At 37.5% G+C, this 10,553-nt stretch overlaps 1 protein-coding gene across 1 annotated transcript in view; it reads right to left on the bottom strand.

Annotated features, from left to right (window-relative positions):
• Nucleotides 1–8,969, bottom strand: part of LOC135205274 (carbohydrate sulfotransferase 1-like) — a 176,882-nt gene extending 167,913 nt beyond the window's left edge. The window contains 1 exon segment of the mRNA XM_064235652.1: nt 8,681–8,969. The gene's annotated coding sequence lies outside the window, so the exon portion shown is untranslated.
• Between the last annotated feature and the right edge of the window lie 1,584 nt (nt 8,970–10,553).

Genomic DNA, 10,553 nt, shown 5'->3' with positions numbered 1-10,553 from the left:
CTCTGCATATATTCTTTCCTGATCGTGTCCTTCATCTCTTGGTGTTTTATATCCCCTCCTTCCATTATTCCCAGGTATTTGTATCCTGTCTCATCATCTATGTGTTTGATGTTGCTCCCATCTGGTAGCTTTATCCCTTCAGTTCTCGTTACTTTGCCTTTTGTATGTTGACTAAGGCGCATTTTTCTATTCCAAACTCCATCCTGATGTCCCCAGATACAATCCTTACAGTCTGGATTAGGGTATCTATTTCCTTGATGCTCTTACCATACAGCTTGATGTCGTCCATGAACATCAGATGGTTGATTCTGTTGCCTCTTTTCTTGAGTTGGTACCTGGCATCCATCTTCTGTAGTACTTTTGTCATGGGAATCATGGCTACTACGAAGAGTAGTGGGGACAGTGAGTCGCCCTGAAAGATCCCTCTCCTGATATTAACCTCTGCTAGTCTTATTCCAGAGCTTGTAAGTATTGTATTCCAGTTGCGCATTGTATTTTTGAGGAAGCTGATGGTGTTTTCCTCTGCCCCATATATTTTCAGGCATTCTATTAGCCATGTGTGTGGTATCATGTCGAAGGCTTTCTTATAGTCTATCCATGCCATGCTTAGGTTGGTTTTCCTTCTCCTACTGTTCTTCATTACCATTTTGTCTATCAGGAGCTGGTCTTTTGTACCCCTACACTTCCTTCTGCAGCCTTTCTGTTGGTGGGGGATGGTGTTTGTCTCCTCTAGGTAATTGTATAGCCTGATGATACCTGTTAGTAACTTCCACATTATTGGTAGGCAGGTGATAAGCCTGTAGTTACTGGCTATATTTCCCTTACTCTTGTCTTTTTGTACTAAGGATGTTCTTCCTGTGGTCATCCATTTGGGTGCATGGTGATTTGAGATACAATGCTGGAGTTGTTCTGCTATTCGTGGGTGTAGGGCCTTGAATTTTTGAGCCATTATCGATGGACTTCATCGGGACCTGGGGCTTTCCAGTTTGGCATTTTCTTTAGTTGGTGTCTGACTGTGTCTGTCGTGATCTCTGTGAATCTTTGTTTTATTCTCCCTGTTTGTTCTTCCTTGACTTCCTGAAGCCATGTTGCATGTTTGTTGTGTGATACAGGATTGCTCCACATGTTTTCCCAGAATCTCTTACTTGGTTCGGCTTCAGGAATTTCTTGGTGGTTGTCTTCCCCTCTTAGTTGGCTGTATAGTCTTTTCTGGTTGGTTCCGAATAGTTTGTTCTGTTGGTATCCCTTATTCCTGTTCATGTACCGTTGGATCTTATGTGCTTTGGCCTTAAGCCTCTGTTTTACATCTTATTATTATTATTATTATTATTATTATTATTATTGAAAATACTGGCAGAATTTATTCTCTCAATTCTTCTAATGAAGAATTGAGAGAATTTTATATAAAATCAGTTATGAGAATTCTGCCATTATTTTCAATAAAACGTGTTTCTAAAAAGGTCTGTTTCCAGCATCTTAGTATTATTATTATTATTATTATTATTATTATTATTATTATTATTATATTAACGTTTTTTTCATTTTTCGTTTCTATTATTATTATTATTATTATTATTATTATTATTATATTAACGGTTTTTTCATTTTTCGTTTCCAGCCTCTGTTTGAAAAACGGGTATCAAAGTTTGATCGAACACTTTGTTGAAGTCATCCTCTCAGTCGACCTCTGTATACCCGACAAGCCACCCCTTCCCAAATATGCTTTACTCGTACGTCCTCAAATTGCACGGCCCAGTGCCAATTTCGTTTGCCTCAACTACGAAGCTTTGGAACTCTCTTCCTATACCTGGTTCACTTAAGGTAGATTCTTGGGCGAGCCCTATGCCTGCGAGACGTTCGTTTGACGGCCGCTGATTGGCTGGGAGCTGCCTACTACCTCCCGGTACCAGCCAATCATAGGCTTCATCCAAGAATCCACCTTAAGTGAACCAGCTATAGTTCACTTTCCTTAGATCTGACGGCCTCTCCGTCTTCCTCGCTCAAACTGGCGTGTCCTTGTGTCCTGGGCTAGTTAAAAACCATTAGGTTAATCCTTTCCTTAACTTGCGCTGGTCCGCTGGTAAAGTGCTTAGTGTCGTGGCATGCCACTTTAGATGTGGCTGGTTCTTGCGTGTCTCCCCCCCAGGGCGGTGGAAAATAACCGGCTCTGTATCATGATCAGTTACTGTTGCAGTGTGGGGGTCTGCGGTGGGAGGTTGAAACCAGAAATCTCTGGAATTTTGAATTTGAAGTCAGTGGGCCCTTTGTTATGCTTGTTCCGTATGAATAGATTTGATCTACTGAAATTAATAATAATAATAATTTGTTTGTTTTGTTTGTTTGTTTGTATGGTGTTTTTACGTTGCATGGAACCAGTGGTTATTCAGCAACGGGACCAACGGCTTTACGTGACTTCCGAACCACGTCGAGAGTGATGAACTTCTATCACCACAAATACACATCTCTCACTCCTCAATGGAATGGCCGAGAATCGAACTCGTGACCACCGAGGTGAGACGCCAACACCATACCAACCACACTACTGAGGCGCTTCAAATGATAATAATAATTGTGCATATAAAGGGATATATATATATATATATATATATATATATATATATATATATATATATATATGGCAAAAGATCAAGTCTATGAAATGACTCTGGGAAGAAGATAGATTTTTTTCCTAGGTATTTTCATTTTTTTCTTTTAGTTTTTGTAAGATAAACAAACCCCAGTAGTGTCTGCTTGCTCGGTCGGTGCCTTCAAAGAGTAGCTCCCTTTTTGGGTCAAAGCAGCTTTTGGATGAATGGAGGGGGCGGGGCGGGGGGGGCAGAGGGTGGGGGGAGGGGGGCTGCGCCACATTCACAAAGGGAGATGCAGAGCGATAGGCTGAGATAGGATAGAAAGGTACGAATAGATAGGCGGTATAGACGGGTTATGCGGAAAAGTAGATTCACGGTGAAAGGTTAGAAAATTATATTCTTTAAAAAAGGAAGGCGGTTGAGTATAAATATCAAAAGGTAACTGGTAAAGCTTCTTTATAATGAAAAAGGCTGAAAAGTGTATTTACAATTAAAAGGGCTCCAGAGTTATTCCTATAATGAGATACCCCGAAAAGTAACTTTACAATTTGACGGAAATTTATTAATATGCGAAATCCAGAGCGTATATTTTCATTGAGAGTGGCAAAGTATATTTACAGTGAGGCAGTGAGAAAGTATACTTACAGTGAGGCAGTAACAAAGCATATTTACAGTGAGGCAGTAACAAAGTGTATTTACAGTAAGGCAGTGACAACGTATACTTACAGTGAGGCAGTAACAAAGTATTTTTACAGTGCGGAATGCCAAAAACTAGTTAAAACGAGAAATCCAGAATAACTATATTTTGAATGAGAAAGACAGAGGCACTCCCGTGATAAATCAAGCAGAAACGTGGACGATAAGTATATTACAAATATACTCGGATGCAGAATGATAAGTATATTACAAATAAAGTGAGTGGCAGAAACAGACTGAAAAGTATATTGGCGGAGAGACTGGCCGGAAATAAAAGCAGGTTTAAACAGTCGTAAAATGCATGACATTTAACCGTATTAGGCTAAATGTAAATCAATTAGGGCGTTTTGCGAATGTTCTGTCCGGCCTGGAATCGTTGTCCGAAAAATCAGGGCTCGTAAATGAATTCTCTCTCAAACTGAAACGTATTTCAGTATATAGCGTGGAGCTCTGATAAAGACAAAGGCGACCATTTAGCATATACCTCTATATGTGCTATATATTGAATGGTAAAAATGTTCTGTCATAACAGTCAGCCTTGATTGAACGAAGACAGGTACCGAACATCTCAAAGCGCGCCTGGGATTCAGATACCATAGATAAAATCTTCCTTCAGCCAACGCTTAAGAAGATTTAAAGATAAATGATCAACGGGGGTGACCTAGTCAAACGGCTACCTGTGGATGGATCTCTCGGTATAAACACAGCCTTTTTGGTAACTTTTTCTCATTCATTACCCACCTGAAGAGAGAGAGGCAGCACAGTCTCTGAAATATAGAACATACTCTCTATATTTTGACATTTCTATGGGAGCCTTTTGTTTGTTTGTTTGTTTGTATGGTGTTTTTACATTGCATGGAACCAGTGGTTATTCAGCAACGGGACCAACGCCTTTGCGTGACTTCCGAACCACTTCGAGAGTGAACTTCTGTCATTAGAAATACACATCTCTCACCCCACAGTGGAATGCTCGAGAATCGAACTCGCCGCCACCGAGGTTGCAGGCCAAGACCATACCGATCACGCCACTAAGGCACAGGAGCATTTTGTTAGATGATATATAATATTCAGAGGAATGGGATGGAATATATAGTTTAGGCCAAAGGCCAAGCACTGCGACCTATTAGGTCATTCAGCGCTGGAAATGAAATGGAGATGAAAGGTTTGAAAGGTGTAACAGGAGGAAAACCTCAAAAACAACTACACCACGAAAAAATTGTAAGGAGAAGGTGGAAACAAATAGAGGAAAGATAATATGAATGGAGGTACAGTAAAAGGAATGAAAGCGGGTTGCATCTAGGGACCTAAGAAAGGGACACTGTAAAGACCCTTTAGAAATGCCTACAGTACACACAGTGAGGTACACTGGGACACTACCCTCCTACGGGGTATATTCAGAGAATCCAGTTTTAACTAATTTATTGTTCAGGAGCCTTTATTTTCTGCTTTAAGACTTAAAGGAGTTAATATAAACTTGTCCATTCTGCCATTCTGCGCAAGATTTCTAAATGCTAATGGAAGCTTTATATGTCATGAATGAATTGCACGATGAATGCAGTTCGATATATTCTAGATACGACTAACAAGAGCCAATATAAACCTGTTAATTAAACCATTAAATTTTTATTTCTAATATACGGGAGTAAATATATTTTATTTGCGAATTACAAAAATCAATATAAACCATTTTTAATTGTTTATTTAGTGTTATAAAATCAACGAGAAAACATAAAAATCAACTTCAAATTTTTAGATAAGGAAATTTCACACTGAATTTCTCATTTTTATTTTTATTTTGTTTTTCAACATGGGCATACAGCATTATACGCTGTACAGAAAACTCGATTGCGCCGAAGAAAGGCACATTTTGTACTTGTTTATTTAGTTATATGAAATCGATGAGAAAACTAAAAATTAACTTTAAATCATTAAATAAGTAAATTCCACATTGAATTTTTCATTTTTATTTTTTATCCAATTTTTTTTATTTTTTTAGCTAGTGATATAAAATCAACGAGAAAAAAAATAACGTCAGATTTTTAAATATGGAAATTCCACAATGAATTTTTCATTTTTATTTTTTATTCAATTTTTTTTTAGCTACTGATATAAAATCAACGAGAAAAAAAACGTCAGATTTTTTAATATGGAAATTCCACATTGAATTTTTCATTTTTATTTATTTATTTATTTTTATTTAAATGGACGCCAGCAACCAACTGCAGGGTCATAATGCAATGCTGCACCAGTGTTAATGCATTTAGCTGCACCTCATTTGCGCAAATTTTGATTGACAGGCTTCCAGGTCCTTCTTTTCATTCGTTGCCAAATTCGGGGGTTGTGGCGATGATGTGTAAAGGGCAGTTCTGCATTGATGCTTTTGTATGTGTTACAAAGCATTGCACCTTTGCTTGCTTGAAGTCTTGCATATTTGTTTATACATCTGGTGTATATAGAATATAATATATAATATATATATATATATAATATATATAATATAGTATATTATAATTAATGGGAGTAGGTCTCTAGTTCCTCGTTGGAAGAGTGGTTTTCGCGCTCGCCTACCAATCCGGTGGTCCGAAGTTCGATTCTCGGCTCTGCCAACGCGGAACCAGAGGAATTTATTTCTGGTGATAGAAATTAGTTTCTCGATATAATGTGGTTCGGATTCCACAATAAACTGTAGGTCCCGTTGCTAAGTAACCATTTGCCCTTCTTCGGCCCAGACGAGTTTTCTGTACACCTTACGTTGCTGTATGAAATTCAGCCGCTGCCCGTGAAACTCATCCATGGCCCGGTGGTGGCCTGTGTTGTTGGCAGCTGTAGTGGTGCCAGACGCACGATCATGGCTAACTTTAACCTTGAATAAAATAAAAACTACTGAGGCTAGAGGGCTGCAATTTGGTATGTTTGACGATTGGAGGTTGGATGACCAATATACCAATTTGCAGCCCTCTAGATACAGCGGTTCTTAAGATCTGAGGGCGGACAGAAAAACGTGCAAACGGACAAATAGCCATCTCAGAAATTCTCTTTCAGAAAACTAAACTGTAATTCTGCGTGGCGTACACAAACCTAGAAGCAGCTTATGGTGTGTTTGTTTTGTTTGTATGGTATTTCTGCGTTGCATGGAACCAGTATGGCTATTCAGCAACGGGACCAACGGCTTTCTACGTGACTTCCGAACCACGTCGAGAGTGATGAACTTCTATCACCAGAAATACACATCTCTCACTCCCCTCAATGGAATGCTTGAGAATCGAACTCAGGTGGCACGCCAACACCAAACCAACCACGCCACTGAGGCGCAGCAGCTTATGGTCTTTCTAGGGTTAAGAGGTATTATCTATGATGCCCAAGATGTTTGGTGTGGAACGTGATCTGCTGAATATAATTCAATTTTTGCGATGAAAGCAAAGCGAGCTTTGGCATAATGTAAACGGGTGAGTGACTGGTTCTGTGTTGTAAAAGTGGGTCTGCGACAAGGCTGTATTATACGCCGTGGCGAGTCGTTGATTAGGCTAAGCCAGAAATGTAGCCAGGTCCATGAAGAAGTTCGGTAGAATAGGAGAGTGTTGAATTGAACCGAATAACGAATTTAGGCCAAAGGCCAAGCACTGGGACCTATGAGGTCATTCAGCACAGAGACGGAAATTAACAGTAAAAGGTTTGAAAGGTGTAACAGGAGGAAAACCTCAAAGCAGTTGCACTGAAGCAATCATTAGGAGAGGGTGGAAAGATGGAAGAAAGAGAATATGACAGGATTTACAGTAAAAGGCACGAAAGGGGTTGCAGCTAGGGGTTGGAGGGATGCTGCAAAGAACCTTAAGTAACGCCTACAGTGCTCCGCATAAGTTATACTGACGTTACTGCCACTCTACGGAGAGGAGAGTGCTTGAATAGCGAAACTGGACTGTTGAGCCATGTCTCAGCTATGGAAGTATTGTGCGAGTGTTGGATAGGGAAGGAAAATTGGATTAAGATGTCGAGATGAATTTTTTTGCTAAAAAAAAATGCATGGAATAATTTAAAAGAAAAGGTAGAAACTGCTGAATAGGTAGAGTGGAGAGACATTGCAATAGAAGAATCTTATCCTTCATGGGGAATACCTTTTCATCAGTTAAATGATAAATATTTTGTTTTTATATCGAGGGTCATATATATATATATATATATATATAGATATATATATATAGTATATAATATATATATATATATTTCTATATATATATATATATATATATATATTTATATGTTATATATGCATATATATATATATACACATACATATATATATATATATTTATGTATATATATATATATATATATATATATATAATGTATATATATATATATATATATATTTATATGTATATATATGCATATATATATATATATACACATACATATATATATATATATATATATATATATATATATATATATATATATATATATATATATATATAGAGAGAGAGAGAGAGAAGAGAGAGAGAGAGAGAGAGAGAGAGAGAGAGAGAGAGAGAGAGAGAGAGAGAGAGAGAGGCCATCTTCATGAATCCATCAGGGGACTTTGCTGATATATCCTTCTCCCATTTGGCTTATCCAGCTCAGCCTGAAGTGATACCCATACACGATTATACTGCCAGAGCCTCAGGCCTACACTATACACCAGACTATAGACTATATATCTTCGCATACTGAAATGTCAGCAGCCTCCTTCCTCCATGGAGCGGCTAAGCTCCCTTTGACCTACATCGCACGTTGGTGGTGTTCGTCTGAGTTTGTTGCCTTGAGCTCGCCTAGACAAAAAACGTAATAATAATAATAATAATAATAATAATAATAATAATAATAATAATAATAATAATAATAATAATAATAATAATAATAATAATAATAGCGCATTAGAATCATGAGATAGTACTACTGTCGTGGGTTGTGGAAAGTTTGCCGAATGAATTGACATAGATATATATATATATATATATATATATATATATATATATATATATATATATATATACATTACACATATTTGAATATATCATAGAATCCAATATATTCTATCTATTTTCACAAAAAAATTAGAATAAACTACGAAAGTAAATACTGGTTCAAAGTTCCCGGTTTTCAATCACCTATTCTTACGTGGATTTTATGATATCCTCAGGCACGCGTTCATTCATCATATATATATATATATATATATATATATATATATAGATATATATATAGTATATAGTTTATCTCGTCCATACACAAAAATCAAAAGAGAAAATCGATGACAGTTGCAGAGAGAGCCGTGAAATATCCGAAACCAAAAGCAGTGAAACGAACGCGAAAATATAACGCTGGGAAAAAAACAAAAACAAATGACAACTTGTACTCACGCTTCGCAGAAGAAGTGAGAGTTCTCTCTTTCATGTCACATCCCGAAGCTGATCAAAACCCGCGTGCTTTCCATCAGACTTTCTGCCGCTCGTCCATTGCAGAGAGTCAGACGAGGAACAGATAAGCTTCCTGATCAACAGACCACTGCAGCAGAAGGAATTCGACAGACGCGGGGAGAATGGGCGGGAAGTTTGCAGCGACAGAGCGCTTTGCGATGAAGGGGAAGAGAGTGGGAGAGGACGAGAGAGACGTTCACGCTACAACAGTTGGCACAACACTGAGACAGAAGAAGAGACGAGGACACGTTGCTCTGACGAGCAACGTTGGGTACCCTTGCACTCACTCGCCTCCTCTTCCTCCTCCTCCTCCTCCTCTGCTTCCTCCACCTCCTCCTCCTCCTCCTCCTCAACCGATCATCCTCTCATATTGTCCAAAGGATTTCTTTGTCGTTTCTTTTCATATTACTCCATTTCTCGTACGGGACGATTGTTTGCAGTGTCGGCTGTATTGATTCATCTTTTTTTTTTTTTTTTTTTTTTTTTTGTTTTTTTTTTTTTTTTTTTTTTTTTTTTGAGCAAATAAAATTGTATGCATTGAAGTTTCAATTAGATTGTATGTGATTTGGATGAATAATTGAAGCATTGATGTTATATAATTATAAATGGAATTACGATTGGATAGGATATTGGAATCTGGTTTGCATTATTTTTTCTGCTACGAATGTTGGCTCAGTTGATTAATTTCTTATTGAGATTACTAAAAAAAATAAAAAAAAAATAAACACACACACACATAATAGCTGTCTTTGTCTCATTTATGCTTGAATGATACATGAGCCCCTGTACAGAAAGCTACCACACAACATTAGATGTTTAACACTAGGATGGCCAGCTCCTTTGATATATATAAAATGGCCGGTGTCGTTTTCGACACCTTATGATTTTTATTGAAATTTGGCATGAAAATAATCATATATGGTTATGAAATACTCATATGTTTGCAATACATAGTTTATTAAAGAATATTGTTATTACATAACATTTGACATCATTTTGAAGTAGGCTATAACATTCTTTTTACAATCCTGTAGGCCAATTATTTATCAATATCTTAGATTCACAATCTTACATGTTACAAACACTACCCTAGTTTCAATCCTTTGGCACATTTGCCACAAGTAGGTTTTTGCATACTTGGCAAACAGTAATCGTAGCATTTGAACATTTTCTACCATGACACTTGCGACGTTTCTTAGGTAATGATGAGCTTGTGGAGGGCACATCTGCAAGATTCGGTAAGCTTCTCTTCTGACATAAGCATGCCTAAGACTTTCAATGAGCTCCAAAATGAACTCCTTCCTACTAATTGTTCTCCCTGATGCTAGTTTGTATATAATCCATGCATTTATAACTGCCATATCCAGTATATTACAAAACTCCAAGGGGCCAACGTCTTGTAGCACAACGTGTACTGTACTTTCGGAGCATTTGGTCGACTACGTCCACTCCTACTTTATTAGCATTATAGAAATCAATGACTGCTGGTTTCTTCTTCTCACCTTCCGAAATTGTTGAGAACTATGCATTGTTGATAAGAGGCACACATTTTTATTAGCTTTGCATTGATAATTAACAAACATGCATTCACTTTCATCTTGAAAATAGAATTTGGATTCATACTTTTTCTTTTTCCCCTTTTCTTGTAAAGTCATTTCTTTCGACAGATGCTTGCTGTTTCCTCTCACAGTACCGACAATTGAAGTAGCTCTATCTCGCAGTTTTCCTTGCAACTTAATTCAAGAGATGTAAAAAAGTTGTCTGTTGTTGACATTATAGCCCTTGTTCTTCACAACTTCAGTAAGACTGAGCACAT

This window comes from Macrobrachium nipponense, chromosome 24, assembly GCF_015104395.2.
Source record: "Macrobrachium nipponense isolate FS-2020 chromosome 24, ASM1510439v2, whole genome shotgun sequence".
NCBI classification, from domain to species: domain Eukaryota; kingdom Metazoa; phylum Arthropoda; class Malacostraca; order Decapoda; family Palaemonidae; genus Macrobrachium; species Macrobrachium nipponense.
Note: the sequence above shows the minus strand (reverse complement) of the source record. Positions and strands in the feature narration are given on the sequence as shown.